This window comes from Nipponia nippon, unplaced genomic scaffold (genome assembly GCF_047370975.1).
Source record: "Nipponia nippon isolate SJK-2023a ecotype South Korea unplaced genomic scaffold, ASM4737097v1 scaffold_3, whole genome shotgun sequence".
In the NCBI taxonomy this organism is placed as follows: Eukaryota; Metazoa; Chordata; class Aves; order Pelecaniformes; family Threskiornithidae; genus Nipponia; species Nipponia nippon.
The window spans coordinates 96,138,483-96,153,696 of NW_028262347.1; the positions used below are offsets into that span (position 1 = coordinate 96,138,483).

The 15,214-nt window shown below is 35.9% G+C and overlaps 1 protein-coding gene across 9 annotated transcripts in view; it reads left to right on the plus strand.

The window, feature by feature from the left end:
* Positions 1-15,214, plus strand: part of SHLD2 (shieldin complex subunit 2) — a 57,679-nt gene that overhangs the window by 1,087 nt on the left and 41,378 nt on the right. For all 9 annotated transcript variants that reach the window (XR_015706470.1, XR_015706471.1, XR_015706472.1 and 6 more), the window contains exon 2: positions 1,285-1,356. The gene's annotated coding sequence lies outside the window, so the exon portion shown is untranslated. The remainder of the gene's footprint in view (positions 1-1,284; positions 1,357-15,214) is intronic.

Genomic DNA, 15,214 nt, shown 5'->3' on the forward strand with positions numbered 1-15,214 from the left:
TTGGAAAATACAGGGTTGTTTTTTCTGCTAGACATGTGGGAGCCCAGTGCCCTCAGGGCAGGAATAACCAGGAAGTTGCTTTATCCCTGTGGGAATCTCTCTAACCACTGTGGACATCCAAGGGCTGTGCTGCAAGGCTTGTGGGAAAGTAACATAACTTTTGTGTGTATTTGTCAGCAGGAAGCTTAGTCACATACTCTTTCAATACACATAAACTTTTCAGGCAACTGATATTTAAGTTTTGTCTTGATTTCATGTTGTTTCTCTATCTTAAGATTCCTCAGAAGTTGTCATAAGGACATAAGGATACTTTTATCTGTAATGAGGACGGTTTATAACCATAGTCTAGAGAACAAAAATCCTTGATAGTAAGTGATATGGAAACAAAAGCAAGAAAGGAGCTTGTTCTTAAGGCAGTTTGTTATTTGGGTGTTCCCACAGGGCTTCAGAAACAAACTTACTGAATTATGTTTTTCTGTCCATACTGGTTCAGAGACAACTTCTATTGTGGTGTTCATTTTCAGTTCACAGAATTGCAGTGTTCTTGGTGGCTGTATCAGTTTTGAGCTACTGTTTGATTTTCATCATCTCTAGGTTCTTATTAGCTAAAGCTCAACTTCTGTACAAGTTCTTAACTTTTGTAAATGTGTAGGAAAGAAGGTGGTGAAAGGTATTGTGGCAATTAGTCCTTACCAGCTAATTATTTTCACCTGGTTCTGTAGGGGATTTGGAATACTATTTCATGACACGAAAGGTTGAATGAAAAATATGATTAACCAGTTTGCTCAAGTGTGTAGTCTTAGATCAAAATAAGGTTAACATGCTTAGCTGCTATCCTGCCTTCAGCTGTGGCATCTCTAATTTACGAGCTTAACTCAATTAGCAGCTGCTTGCAGTATCAGGCTGTTTGCGGTATGCATTTGTGAATGTATTTGTGACTGAGTATGGGACATGACAGTGTGGGAACAAAATGGATCTCTCAGTGGGTTCAGTCACACAATTATATTTGGAGTAATGGCAGCACCATAGCTGCCCTCTTTTCTAAACAAGACTGGATTTCAGCAAAATATTCAACAAGCTGTATGCTAAGAATAACTAAATCAGTATGTTAAATTTCTTAGTCTTTAAATATTTATATTTATATGGTAAGTGGTAAGCAGTTGAAGCAAAATCTATTTGTCAGAGGAAATTAAAATTCACATGCTTTAGAATGAGTTCTAGCAGGTATGAAAGTGGTAATTGCAATAATGAAAGGTTAACTGTATGTTCTTTGTTCTTGTATAGGATATGGGGTGCCATTCGAAGATTCACATTTGAGTAGCATCACTTAAAAAAATCTCGTGGATGGATGCAAAGGTAACTAACTTCTTGTCTTCACAACCAGAAGTTTCACTAACTTTGTTAGTTTCATACTGAATGTTGGTCTTAGACCTGCATCTGAAGAGAGAGATATGTAGAGAAAACTTGTGTACCTGTGTGGTAGGAGCTGTCTGTATGATTCATGGACTCTGCAACAAGGTCATATTTAACTGTGTATACATGACAGATTGGTACAAGTTTTTATTTAAAATCTGTGAAGTATAGGTGAGGGAGACAAACAAGTTGATCTAATTTCCTAAGCTGCTTCTAAAACATCTTTATATAAGACTTTAACAGATTTTTTTTATTTTATATAAGAACAATAATGAACACCAAAGCAATCCACAGTTTTAAGGTGTAAATTATCAATTTCATAGCAAGTGGAGTCAAATTTATTATGTGTCAAATTTTAAAGTTTTATTGAAAAAAGTGCTCTCAGACAGGAATCCAGTACTTCCTGCTTTAATCCATGATATTATATGAAGTATTAACTATTTGAGAATATGTAGGTGACTAGGATAATCTTTTTCCTGTGTCTGACATCATTAATAGTGGTGTCATAAATGGAAATATATTTTTATTAAAATTAAAAGGTCAGGTTCAGCTTAATGTTCTCTATCAATTTGGCTACAATGTTCCTAGGATGTACTGGTACTGGATTCTCTCAGAAGCTAGGATAGCTGTCCCCAGTTTGCCTCCCAGTCTCCTTACCAGCTCACCAAAGTAGGTGAGAGAGAGCAGAGAAGCTGGAAATTAGGGATCCTCACAAGGCTCTGAATAACTCTGCCCCTTGTCTGGCTAAGCCCTTTTGAATCCAGGCTAACCCTGAGATTGCTTCCAGTTCAGAGGCTTCAGAGTCTGAACATCCATTAGACAACATGCTCAGGAGGAAAGTTGATCTGTACAGTGGGCAGAGAACTAATGCCTTTCTGTGGTAAACAAATTTTCTTCTGGGAACAGAAAATGGATTTTGAAATACTCTGCAAGTGGAATTACAGTTGTTTCAGCAAGCTTCATTTTAAGCTGTCAGCCATATCACATGAAGCATTTGGCAGTTCTTACCCTTTGCTTAAAGAATTGGTTGAGATAAAGTCCAATTATTGGTAACATTTACATATGAAGACTTTTTTTTGCCCTAGTGATTCCAGAAATAACGTGGCAAGTCGTAAAACTGAGGTTCTAGCCCAGTAGGATGATTTAAAATATTACACAAATTGAAGCAAGTTCTTGTTCCCATTTGAATTGCCTGTATGAGCAACTGTTTCCCTTCCTCATTTCACCAGAAGTTGCAAAAATGCTTATTTTTCTAGGACTTAAGTGTTATGCTGTATTGCTTTATGTAGACCTTGGTAGTGTAACTGAATAGCTGAGAGCTGGGGTTATTGCCTTATCCCAAACTGTTGCTGAAGAAAAACTGTTCAGCCTCTGAGTTAACACATCTGTGGATGGTTGAATAATAGTTACTGGGCAAATGGGAGGGTATAAATCTGTCAGGAATACTAACTGTAGTCCTATTCATGTTCCTCTTGGATGAGATCCTGTGCATGTCTGTTAAATAGAGGGTATGCAGACAGGCAGCAAGTATGTAGGGCTTCACAGTAATCCTACTGCACTGGAGCTGCCTGCATATTGTGCCAAAGGATGCTAACATACTACCAAATAGCAATCTATTGCTTTTGCAGGTCATTAGCTTGAGATATTCTCAAATTTTATGGATCACATTTTCCATCTTCACAATGCTTTGAAGTAAAACTTCACGTATAGTTATTTTTGGCATGGTATGTGAAAGTAGAGACGGCTGTTTCTTTATCTGCAGGAACATTCAGCATTCAGTCTTCAGAATAATGGGGGGCAATGTTGATAAAGCATGTGTTCTTTTAAATATGTATATTTTAATAAAATAAATATACTATAGCCTAAAGAATCTAAGGAATGATTAATCCGAGCTTAATTTTAATTCCAAATTTGTAAATAAGTTATTTTACTCCAAGTGCCACATTTCTTGGTTATATTCTTCCCTTTTTGTGCCAAGCCAGTACATGGTATAACAGGGATGAAATGAGAAGTGTGGCACAGTTGTCTAGCTTCAGTGTTGCTAGAGGACTGGCTCTACAAGATGCCAATACAGGCAACACATGAATTAGGTGAATCCCAGAAGATTCCTTTAATTTGCAACATGTCTATATAAGCACTTTTACAAAATGAACACTTGACTAGAAATCTTCATTTCGGTTATCTCTTCACAACCAACTAGAGACTAAAGCTGATGAAAAGCCATTTCACTGGCAGCATAAGGTACCAATACTTAGATGTAATTGTTTGGAGGCTAAGGGGGAGCCAGCTGAATTTAAAATTCTGGTAAAGAGCTACGAATCCCTTAACTGAGGTCTGTGAGATAATTTTCCTTTATAAGTAGCTTCAGCTGTGTTCAGCCATACCAAAGCCAGAGAGCAGACTGGCAGGTTTTCTTTCTTTGTTCCCTTTGCCTTGATACAAAAGAACTTGAATTTGGTGGTTTTCCAGGTAGACTGCAAAAGTTAGATTTGCACATGCTGCAAATCTGAGATGTGCTTTCTGTAATACTGCAGAGTTGGAGAAGAAGTATTTGGATTATTTGCTGTTGAGATAAAGACTTTAAAGTTTCCAATGCTTTGTGTTATTAGTGAGGTGCTTAGGTACCTGTGGTCTCATTATTTAGCATTATTTTTATGTATTATTTTGCATTAAATTTAAGTGTTTTCATGATTGCTAAATTCAAGTATAAGCTGCTAACATCTCGTTCATATGTAAATAGTAACTTTTTTGCTTGTCTATAGCACTGTAAAAGTAGGGAATGAAACTCATAAGTGTACAAGTAAAGTAGGAAGTTGGTAGATTTAGCCTAGTAGGGACTTTCTTTAGGAAATGCTAGTCTAAAGTGAGAGTCTTGGTTTTAATACTTGAGGCATTGCTACAAAAACAATCAGTAGCTGAGTAAAAGAATATTTAAATTTATTATTTAAACAATCATAAGATTTTTTACTTTTCCAGAACTTCTGCAACAAGATATCGTTCTTATTTTACAATTCTGGCAATAGAATTATTAAGCTGTTTTCTAGAATGTAAATTTGGCAGGGCTTCCTAATTCTCTCAGTGAAAGGTACTTGAAAAACCTTCAATAAGTGGACTAATCGACCAGCGTTTCAGAGAAAGTGTCAAGGGTGGTTTCCTGAGCTTTTAAAATGTTAATTATTCTGCTGCAGAAATCAGAAAATATTGAATAAATTCTGATAACTACCTCATGAGTAAATACAGTTTTGATTGCCATGAAAAGTGGTGGTGCTTATGTTGATCAGCTTTAAAGGCCTCCCGTCTCCATCTGTTTATGTTGTTGCTGTGCATGATGACTGAGGTTGCCAACTGGTTACTTCAGCTCTGTGACAGAAGAGATATAAAAAGCTCTTCATGTATACAGAAGATAATGTCCTCATCTCTTTAGACAGCCTATAGATATGCAAAAAATTTCTGTGACATGTTTTGGTACTGTTACTGTCAATATATTACTAATAGGCATTGCCAGGTAATATAACTGAGAAATATAAAATACACTTTTTGTAACAGTTATTTCTTGTAATGCCACTTCAGGTTTTCAAATGGGTAGGACAAAAAATAACTTTGTCTGGAGGCTGTGGATCTGATCTGAAGCTTACTGAAGTCTGTAACAAATTAATCTGATTTCAGTGACCTTTCAGTCAACATGGCCCTTCGTGAAGTGAAGGCTTTTGCAGGTCAATATGAAGGCTTTTCCTTTCTCAGTTCCTGGATCAGTGAGAATCTGTTAAAGCAGCTGTTTTTGTCTTTGTGGAATAATATTTAGCTTTTGCTTGGTTTTTCCTCATTTCTAGTTTACAAGGCAAAAGAGGGGATGATACAATTACTGAACCCAATATATTTGAGATTCCCATCTAACTGTTAAACGTGAAATTAGCTGATGAAAAAAGCTAGTAATGGGAAAGCTGACTGGTATACAGGTATAAAAACCTTCACAGATGCACTATGAGTGTGCAAGCTTTGTTCCCTTAAATAGGGTTAGGAGGGGAAGAAAGTACTTTAGTCAGTTTATCTCCTGGAAATTACACTATTTTTTCAGAGAATTGTTGTCAGCACAGCAAACAACAGATAGTAGAAAGTATGGTTTGCCAGGAGTGAACTAAGAATTGTTTGAAAAAACATTTAAAATTGAAATTGATTGCAACTCTTGGTGGCCTTGGCTGCCTGGCTGAAAATTATACCTAAGATCTTAACAGCCTGGAATCACAGCATCAGAGACTGCAAACCAGTTTTTTCTTGCTTTGATGCTCAATTGACAATCAGAAGTTGTTGACATAAACAAAGTGTGCATTGTTTAAATAACAAACATTTAAGCTCTTATGAACTAGAGAATACTAGTCTTCTGTAGTGCTTTTGTTTGCATTTCTGTTGACAAAATCAACTTTATCCTCTTCCACTTTGGAAGGCTGGTTATGCAAATCCATATTGTTAAAATATGTTTGAATGCTTAATCCTTTGTGAAAGATGTTGGTGGATGAAGCCCAGATACAAAGGAATTAAGAATTGCCTCTCAAGTTTGTTGGTACAATTGAAATTGGCATTGTTCATTAGAGAAGTTCAGGAGTACATTGGCTGATATTTTTCAATACATTACGGATTTCCTAAAAAAAAAAAAAAAATATATCACTGTTTATGCTGGATGCTAAAAATGTGTATGTGATTTTCTTAATCAGCTTTCACAGACCTCAATATTGTTCATGGTGCCCACTGAATGTAGAGATCCAGTGCAAAAAGTCACTGTTATATGGCTCATCCCCGAGGAATCTCAGAATGGGAAAATAGGTTAGAATAAGAAATACTTCTGTTTTAATTAAATTGTCCCATCTTGAGCACATTTGAACAATTTTTGAAAACACTGCATTTAGAAAAAGGTTAGATATTTTCCAGTCCTTTTGGTCTGTCTTCTAGTTAAATGACTTTGTTTATTAATAATGTCCTTCTGTGGAAATGCTGGAGTTCATTAAAGTCACATTATATATGGTGTTTAGGTGGCCATATGGCAGTCATGTTAAATGTATAGCCATGCAGTGTCAGACATAAGTGCCAGCTTATGGAGTTGTGGCAAAACCACAGAACAGACGGAATCTATGTATCCTGGAATATCTTCTGGCGGCATTGTTGCTGTCATCGTTACTTGGTGCTGATGTGGGAGCAGTGGACACCTTAAGGAGCACGGGTGGGATGGGCCTAGTGGTGTCCAAGATGTGAGGAGCATCCAAGGGATATTGGCAGTTGACATGAGAACAGTTTGCAGGTGCTGCCATAAACCCTCAGCACTGCCACAGAATCTGATTTAGATAAACATTTCTTTTAATTAAAAAGCTGAAGATTTTGTGCTGTTGAAGTTTTTCTTGATTATTATTTATTGTCTAATCTTGTCAATGTTGGCAAGATAATGTCTAGTTTATCTGTTCTACTTCATCTCTTCTGTTTTTTCCTTTGAAAGTCAGTAGGTTGAAGGTAAGCTTATTTTGAAATATTGGTAAGGTAATGCCTCTGGACATCATTGGTAACAGATTTTCTGATTTCAAAAGGAGTGTTATATTGCTGTCATCTGACTAAATGAGTTAAAATCGTCATGGAACTTGTAAAAGTTTATCTTGATTTCTTTTGTTTTGTCTTATCAGATTAGTTTTTCAGATAAGCTGGTGTTTGTCTTTAGTAAAGGAAAACTAACTGGCAATCTAAATAATGTATGCTTTTAGATGGTTCACAGTTATCATTAGACACAAACTTTGTTGAACAGAGTGTATGCTATATCTTCATCTCAGGTTTATAGTCTACATTAGCATTGTGGCAGTTATATAGCCCAATGTTACATTTATTTATATAAGCAGAAATTGAAGTTCTTCCTCATGTGACAAATACCTCATGAAGGTAATAGAGGAGAAGGAAGGAAAAAGAAGGTGGTCTCCTTCACTGTTCTGTTTCCCCTGTATACTTTACGCCTCACCTACCAGTGAACCCATACTTGTAATGCAAGTCCATTAGTGTTGTTTAGTTTTAGGCTTAATTTATTCTTGTTTATTACGTGGCTAATTCAGTGAAGGTTATTTTAAGTCAAAGAAATTAATGGGCCTGTTAACTAAAAGAAAAAAGATATCTTATTTGGCAAAACATTGTACTCTCATCACCTTTTTTCTCTCCCAGAGTGTATGAGTCTTAAAGTCATATCAGAATATAGCACACTGCCTCAGGACTTAAATTTTAAAATAATTTTTAACATTTCATAAAAATTAAGGCTTAGTTGTGTGGCTAGGTTCTGCACAATGAATAAGGTAAAAGAAAACATCTTTCAAATAGTGTATGAGGTTCAAGAACTAAACAAAAAAGTAAGTAACACCGAGTGCCCTGTGTTAATACCAACTTTGAATCATTTGATTGTTTTATGCTGGTGTAAGTCAACACCTGAGACTTCAAGTAAAGAATAAAAGAATTTGACTGAGGAGGACAATAAATCTTACATTGCAGAAAGACAGAAAATTCCAGGTATAAAAATGGAATAACCAGAGATAATGAATATTAAAATCTCAATAGGTAAGCTGAAAAGTTGAGATGAAAAGGATAGTTTTGTGACTTACCAAAAAAGGCAAAGAATTACACATTGGGGAATGATAGTGCAATGTTTAAAGTATGAGAATGAAAGATCCACACAGAGTTCGGCACTTGCTTTGGCCTGCTGTGTGAGCCAAAGTAACTTACTCTTTCCTAGCCTCTGTTCCCATAAGAAAAACAGATGACAATTTATTCCCTACCTTTTTAAAGGTATGGGGAGGAGAAATATATTGAGTATCATTTGGAACTGAGCTGGTTATGCAAACTTGTATGATCCTCATACCTGAATGAATATAGGTCAGAAATTAGAGCATGGGTGGTATTTTTTCTCAATGAGAAACTCATGGGATTTGCTTTTCTAATAAACTGATATAGTTTTTCTTTCCTGTCAAACTTAAGTTTTCTCAAGAAATACAGGGAAGTCTTAGATTGTCTTCCAAGTGATAAGTAAAATACTTACTGTCTTGAATGTTTAGCCTTTATCAGAGCATATTAAATTTACTAAGTATTTTCCTTGTTAGGAACAGAAGCAGTGAGCTCTAATGGAACTACATGCGTTTTATGTTGAAGATAATGAAAAATATAAGTTATGTAAGATTTGCCAGGTTCTGTTGGATTAAAAGAATCCATAGAAATTAGTGTTGGAGAAATAAGCAGAAGTTCTCTTGGAATAACAAATACTATCTGCAGCTACTTTAATGTGTCAGTTTGGATAAAAGGAGTGATTGTCAAATACGTTACATATGTGTTTTTCCAGCAGATTTTATTTCAATTGTTTCCATACCATGTGTTTAATGTGTCTGAAAATAATCAGTCTTTCAGCAAGTCTTCATCCAGCAAATTGGATGATGACGGGTGAAGAGAAGGTAATACAACTAGACCTGTGGCTATATTTGGTTATTAAAATTTCTAAAATGCCAAGTAAGGTGAAAGTACTTAACAAACAAAGGCAATAGATACTGGAATTGGCATGAGTTCTTTGGGAATGTGCCAGTGTAGATACGATTGTGCCTTTTTGCTGAGAATGTCAGATCAACTTCTTTAAAGCAGTGTAATTTCTTGAGCTTTATCTGCACTTGTTTTTTTCTATTTTGTTTTCCCATCCTAGATCATATGAGAACATAAAATCTGGAGATGAGATGGACCAAGGTGACTTTATCAGGTTTTTAACTGCATGGACTGCTAATTCTAATTGACCTGTTGGGAATACAGACATGGCAGTTTTGCTATTCCCCAACCTTCCTGCGTACAGCAATGTAACCCCAGTGGTCAGAGCTCTGACTTCTCAGGCATGAGACTCTCATTCTTACAGTAGGATAATCAGTCAAGATCAAACCCCTTATTGCATCGATGCTTATAAAGCACTACAAATCCTAAAGATCAATGACAAGCTTTCTTCCAGCAGTACTGCTCTTGACATCTAGTTCTTGACCTGAGAAGTCAGTATTTCCTTCTTTGGATAATGGGATTAGACCACTCTTGAATTATCATGAGTACTGTTATTAGTATGAAGCGTGGTAGCAAATCTATCATGGAGCCTGGAACTAGACTGGAAATCTAATGTAATGTGGAAAACCCTAGATAGCTTTTAAATGGGAGCGGCTTCAGTCCCCACTAAACTGTATTTTGATTCATACAAGATGATCAGTTGAATAGATCAAAACCCTTTCTTTCAAAGTCTCAAGTAAGGTTTCCTCACCCCTTTCTAAAATAGTGATGTTGCCCGCAAGAGAGATTCTTCTTTTCTTGAAAGATAAATTTGAGTCAAGATTTTTTTTATGATCTTTCATTTTATGACGTTTACAGTCTTAAGAAGCTGGGCTCTGACTGGGGAGGAAAAGACTTTGCATAACACCACCATTCTATACGGCAGTACAATACAAGTGGTTTTGCATTGCTCAGCAGTGGAGAATACTACTGATGGACAGCCTCTCTCTCCATTTTCACATGCCCAGTGAAAATCTGAGATGCCTGCTAAACAATGTGTCATTTCAGGGGTACTTGGAGAATGGTATCTGCATAGGGTAGCTTTCAGGATCAGGGCTTCAGACTTAAAAATTACCTGGATTTAAAATGTAAGTACTTGTATACTAAACACTGTGTTTCCCAAGTTAAAGGGACAGGCATAGGTAAAGGGACTTGACAGCTGGTTCCCATTTGGGATTAGAATTTTAACTTCCTTGAGAGCTGGTGGAGTAAAACTTATTTGTTTACCAAACTGAGAAAGGAGCATCAAGTAACATGATAATGTGTAAAAGAATTAAGAACTACACAGTATGATTACACAGGTCTTAATTCTTTTGTACGTTGTGATGTTACCTTTTCCCTCTTCAGTATTTGCCTTTTTTAATGAGGAATACAATTTAAATGGACACTGCTTTGGGTGTTTTTCTTCCTAGCTTCCTCAAATCAAGTACTTGCACTTGCTTATTTTGTGAAGATTGGAGCCTTCCATCCATAACCCATCACTTACTAATTTTTTCTCACTGTGATCTGACTGTTCAGTTTTCTGCATGGTTTTTCTGTTGGCAGTTGCAGTTCATAATATATTGTATAATATATTGTAATGTCATACAAGTTCCTGTTGAGAAAAGCTTTAAGTTAACATGTTAATATTTTGGTTCTCGTTTGTCACTGAATGCCTTCTATTTAATGAATGAATACTATCTTTATTTTGGGGAAGATGCCTTCAATTATTTTTTTTAATGTGATTTCCATACCATAAACTGAACCTCCATTTGTTGCTTTTCAGATTTGTGCTGACAAACGTGATAGCTTAGTTTGGTTTTATGTATTTTTATTTTATCTCTTAGATTTTTCTTCTGCTCCAGCATTTTGTAATGGTTAACATGAAATGTTGCCGTATTTCATTTAATGTTTGTTGTTATGGGATCATGGCTTCTAAACTGCCATTAATTTGGATGGTTTATTAGTTTTAGCTGCAAGATAAGGCTTTATATATATAGTGTAAACATCAGTATAGTTCTTGCAATGAGATGTCAGGTAACTCAGAACGTTAGCTAAGATAGAACAAACTGTACTGCTCTTTAAATTCCTTTCTCTGGTCAGTCGTAAAGGTTACTAATTTCTGGAGAAAGATAATAGGTCATATGTTTAATGTAATAGCTTTTTGGTTTTCTGCTTTATCTACTAATTGTAAAATCTTTTAAAGTCAGCTTGTATAAACAGGTCTTAATGTGAAATTTATGGGAAGGACAAAACCAATGTGTGTTTACTCATAACCTGTTATATGCTCAATACTATCATAGCTGATTATTTATATTCTATGTGCTTCCTAACACAAGCAAGTAAAATCTGGAGTTACTCAAATCATTAGCTAAATACATAGAATAGTTTGATATGGAATGGATAGCAAGGTTCCCTGTATTTCTTTGCCTCCCTGCGTTAATCATAATATATTTTACCTCTAATTTTCTTCTTTCAGGTCTTTACAGAAGGTAAAATTTGGCTGTGTGCACATGAAGCTGAAGTACCACAAGTCATACATAGTTGTAACTGTCTTTCTGTAAAAAGTATGTCAGTTGACATAGAATAAGGGCAGGTTACAGAAGACTATTCAGAGCTACTTTAGTACCAAACTCGTTTGTGTATTGGGGCATTAAACAGAACTCTTCTTAAAAAGATACATTTCTAACATTGACACTGTCATTTCTGTTCTATATGAAAACTTCCTACTAGTGTGTTTTAAAATGTTTTTCTGAAAACTACTGTGATTTTAGCTTTGTATAGCAGCTCACATGGCTGTGTGGATAAAAATTACGCTAGTACACTAGTAGCCACATTGGCCTTGTGTACGCTGTCAGTCACATTGTTTCTTTCCTAGTAAAGTTCAAGTATAGAACTTGCGACATTTGGCATACAGAAAAAATTGTATTTGCAAACAGGATTGCCATTGCAGTGCACAAAGTGTTAACTAAACTGTGAGGTGAGCATTTGTTAAATCTCTACTCTTTCCTCATTATATTGAATTATACTCAGAAGCAATTTATGGTTTTACTTCAGCTTGGAGCAGCTTCTGCATGAATACAAATGGATAAATAGATAAACCTCTGTAATTTCCATCCTTAACTCTTCATACTTCAGGAGCTTTTAAAGTTACACAACTTAAAATTTCATGGTTCCGTCACATTTTTTTATTGTTGGCTTTGTCAACATAGTTTGGTGGCAGGACTGATCATCTAGAGTACCAGCTTCTCTCTGAAGAAAGGTGCTTTCCTCTGAGTGGGTTGCTGGTGTATGTGAACTTGTTAAAGTCTGGATATACTTGGCTGGACTTTCTCCCAAAGCACATGATGGAAGAGTTAAGGTGGGCATAATATTCCCAGGTATTAAAACGGTGAGGGGGAAATAAATGATGTTGAAGACTTTTTTTTCAGTCAGGCAGATAGGACTGGTCTCAACCTCTTAGTGTAATACACCTCAAAATGAGGACTATGTAGTACTGCAAGTAATAAAATCATTTGTAAAAGTTTTATTGAATTAAAGGCAACTGAGTGAAGGTACACAGCAATAGTCATATTAGCATGGCACAGAAAGTAGTTGAGGTATTGCCTGTAACATAAAAACAGTGAAGAAAATGATGCATCTTTACTGAGAACGTAGGTACAAGAAGGTTTTTATCAGTGGTCATGGTGCTATGCACTGGTGCTATGCGCTATGACTTACAGAAGTAGTGGGATGACTTGTAACAAGATGACTTGTAACACCATACCTTGAGTTTTTTGATTTTGCATGAGGTGTTTTCAGACAGCTGAATTGCAATGGAAAAGGGCAGATATATGTGCAGGCCATATAAATCAATGTTTCAAACATTTTATTCACAGATTTTGTTCAATTGCGATGATTTCATTTAACTTTTATGGGCATAGTAGGATAGAAATTGTGATCTACAATTTTTTTGAAGTATAATCAATCAAATTATTTTGAATAACTAGTCTAAGTGCATTGCTGCCTTAAAGTCTGAGAGAAAAGTTACCTCTTTGAAATAGGGAAATTTGCATCTAAAAGGCACCTTTGGCTCAGTCAGCTGTGTTGATAGTTACTCAGTGTCACCTGTTCTCTGTTAAAGCTTAACCAGTTTGCTAAACTAACATCTATCTAAACTATTGAAATGTAAAGGCTTATATATTAAAAAGCTCATGTTAATTTCCTTTATGTATCATATCTTAATTTTTTGCTAGGTAAATGCTGAAGGACTCTAAAAGTTTTCTTTCTGTTTTCAGAAGTTTCACTGTAGTTTTCACTAACTTAAAATATTCTGAAATATTTATCTTTATTTTTCTGCAGTGCTCTAGTAAGTTAACAACTTTACACCTTAGCCATAATACCCATGAAAGAGCTTTTGCTTGGCTGACATATATACAGTTCTATAAAGAAGATGACAGGTATGTTTCTTCTGTAGCCACAATAAGGAACTAGTGTGTGCAGTGAACCATCTGTGATCTTTGTAGTGCTATCCACTATTGTATGGAGCCAGCTTGGCCCAAGTCTGAAGGTTGTATTTCCTTAATGGAGCTTTATCTCTGAAAAAATCTTCCACTCCTCAGTCTAGAAGTTGAGAGGTTTATCTCTTTCAGTTGTTACGGCTGAAGTGTGTTCTTGGGTGGGGGGAAGGTAGTGTGTGCAATAGGAAGATCTTAAAATAACCTGGAAATTTCTTTGTATTTTCAAGAACAGAAGTAATAGAGATGTGGATATAGAAGTCAGTACTGTCATGTAGTTAATGTCTGTCAAGGGTTTTGTTTAAAATACAACGCTCACATCAGAAGCTTGTGTTATGAACTTTCCTTTTGAGACTTTAGATTTATAGATATTTTGTGTGAAGCCAGCTTTCATCTTCCCGAGACATGAAAGTATTGGTGAGATCAGCTATTTAGTATATCAGATCACCAGTTACTTTGAACCTCACAAAAATACACTAATGTTACCACATGAAGGATGTAGCTGCATACTACAAAAATAGATAAAATGTGCAGAATGTGGCTCAGGATTGGGAAAGAATAGAATAGGTCTGGTGCCATAGGTTCAGTCCTGTAAAAAATACTTACTGTTGTTTCTGTTTACAGGAAGGTTAAATATTTGCTCTTCTGGAGAAATCCTGCATAAACAGTGAGGAGATAAATGAACTCCTGATTGAGCTATTGGTCTGAAGAGGTCTTGTGGGCTTATATGCCATCTGGCTTCTTCTGGAGCTGCTTGTATAGTTTCTAGTTTTGCACAGCCTTGGAGCACATCTTGATCTCTAGTGATGACTTGTATGCTCCCCTAGTATGACTTCTTTGAGTGGGTGGCTGTTTTTTTTTTTAGTTAACAGACATCTAACTTGAATTGTTTAGTGATGCTGACAAATGAAAAAATACCCCACTTGCCTTAAATCCAAGAGGAAGTTCAGCTTTTGTTGAAGTCTACTGCTAGCATATTCACTTGTGAAAGGCATTTTACTAACACTAGTAGATTGCTGATTTATCCCACCTAAGTAAACTTATGAATGATACCTTTTCAACGCCCTGTCTCCCACAGTACAAAAGCACAACACAGTCTTACCTACAGCTGTTGTCCAAAACATTGATGATATCTCATTTTTGTCTATGAATGTACAGTCAGCATCTGTTTTTTTTGTTACAGAACTTCACCTTTTTTGAGTGAGGCTTTTGTAAAGTTGAGAAGATACGTGGTGGCTTTGTAGCGTAAATATTTTTTTTTTGTGCCGTAGGGTAGAAGCCATATACAATATGGGGGAGTAAATTCTCTTTCCCAAGCCACTAAAGCAACTGCAATTGAGAGAGCAGCCTCTGATTATGGCTATCTGTGTGCTATAACCAGTTATTCCCAGTGATGTATTTAATTGTTGTGGAATATGGATTCCAAAAACTTTCATAATGTGAAATACTGGCTCACATGATTTGAGCCTAAATAAGAATGTTGGGGAGGGGTGGTGGTGGTTTTTTTTGTTGTTTGTTTTTTTTTTTTTTTTTGAGAAATACACTGGATTTGTGCAGGAAGGTGTCCCTGGTTAGTATTATGTGCCTGTTGCACAATATCAGAGTGATGTTCTGGCACTTGTGTTACTAAGTCAAGCTGAAAGGTATTTGCTGTTCTGGAAATAGATTTTACAGAAATCCATTCAATCAAAGCCCAATGAATTGTTGCTCAGTTTAGGAAAAAAAAGTTCTATTTTCCTGATTGGTCA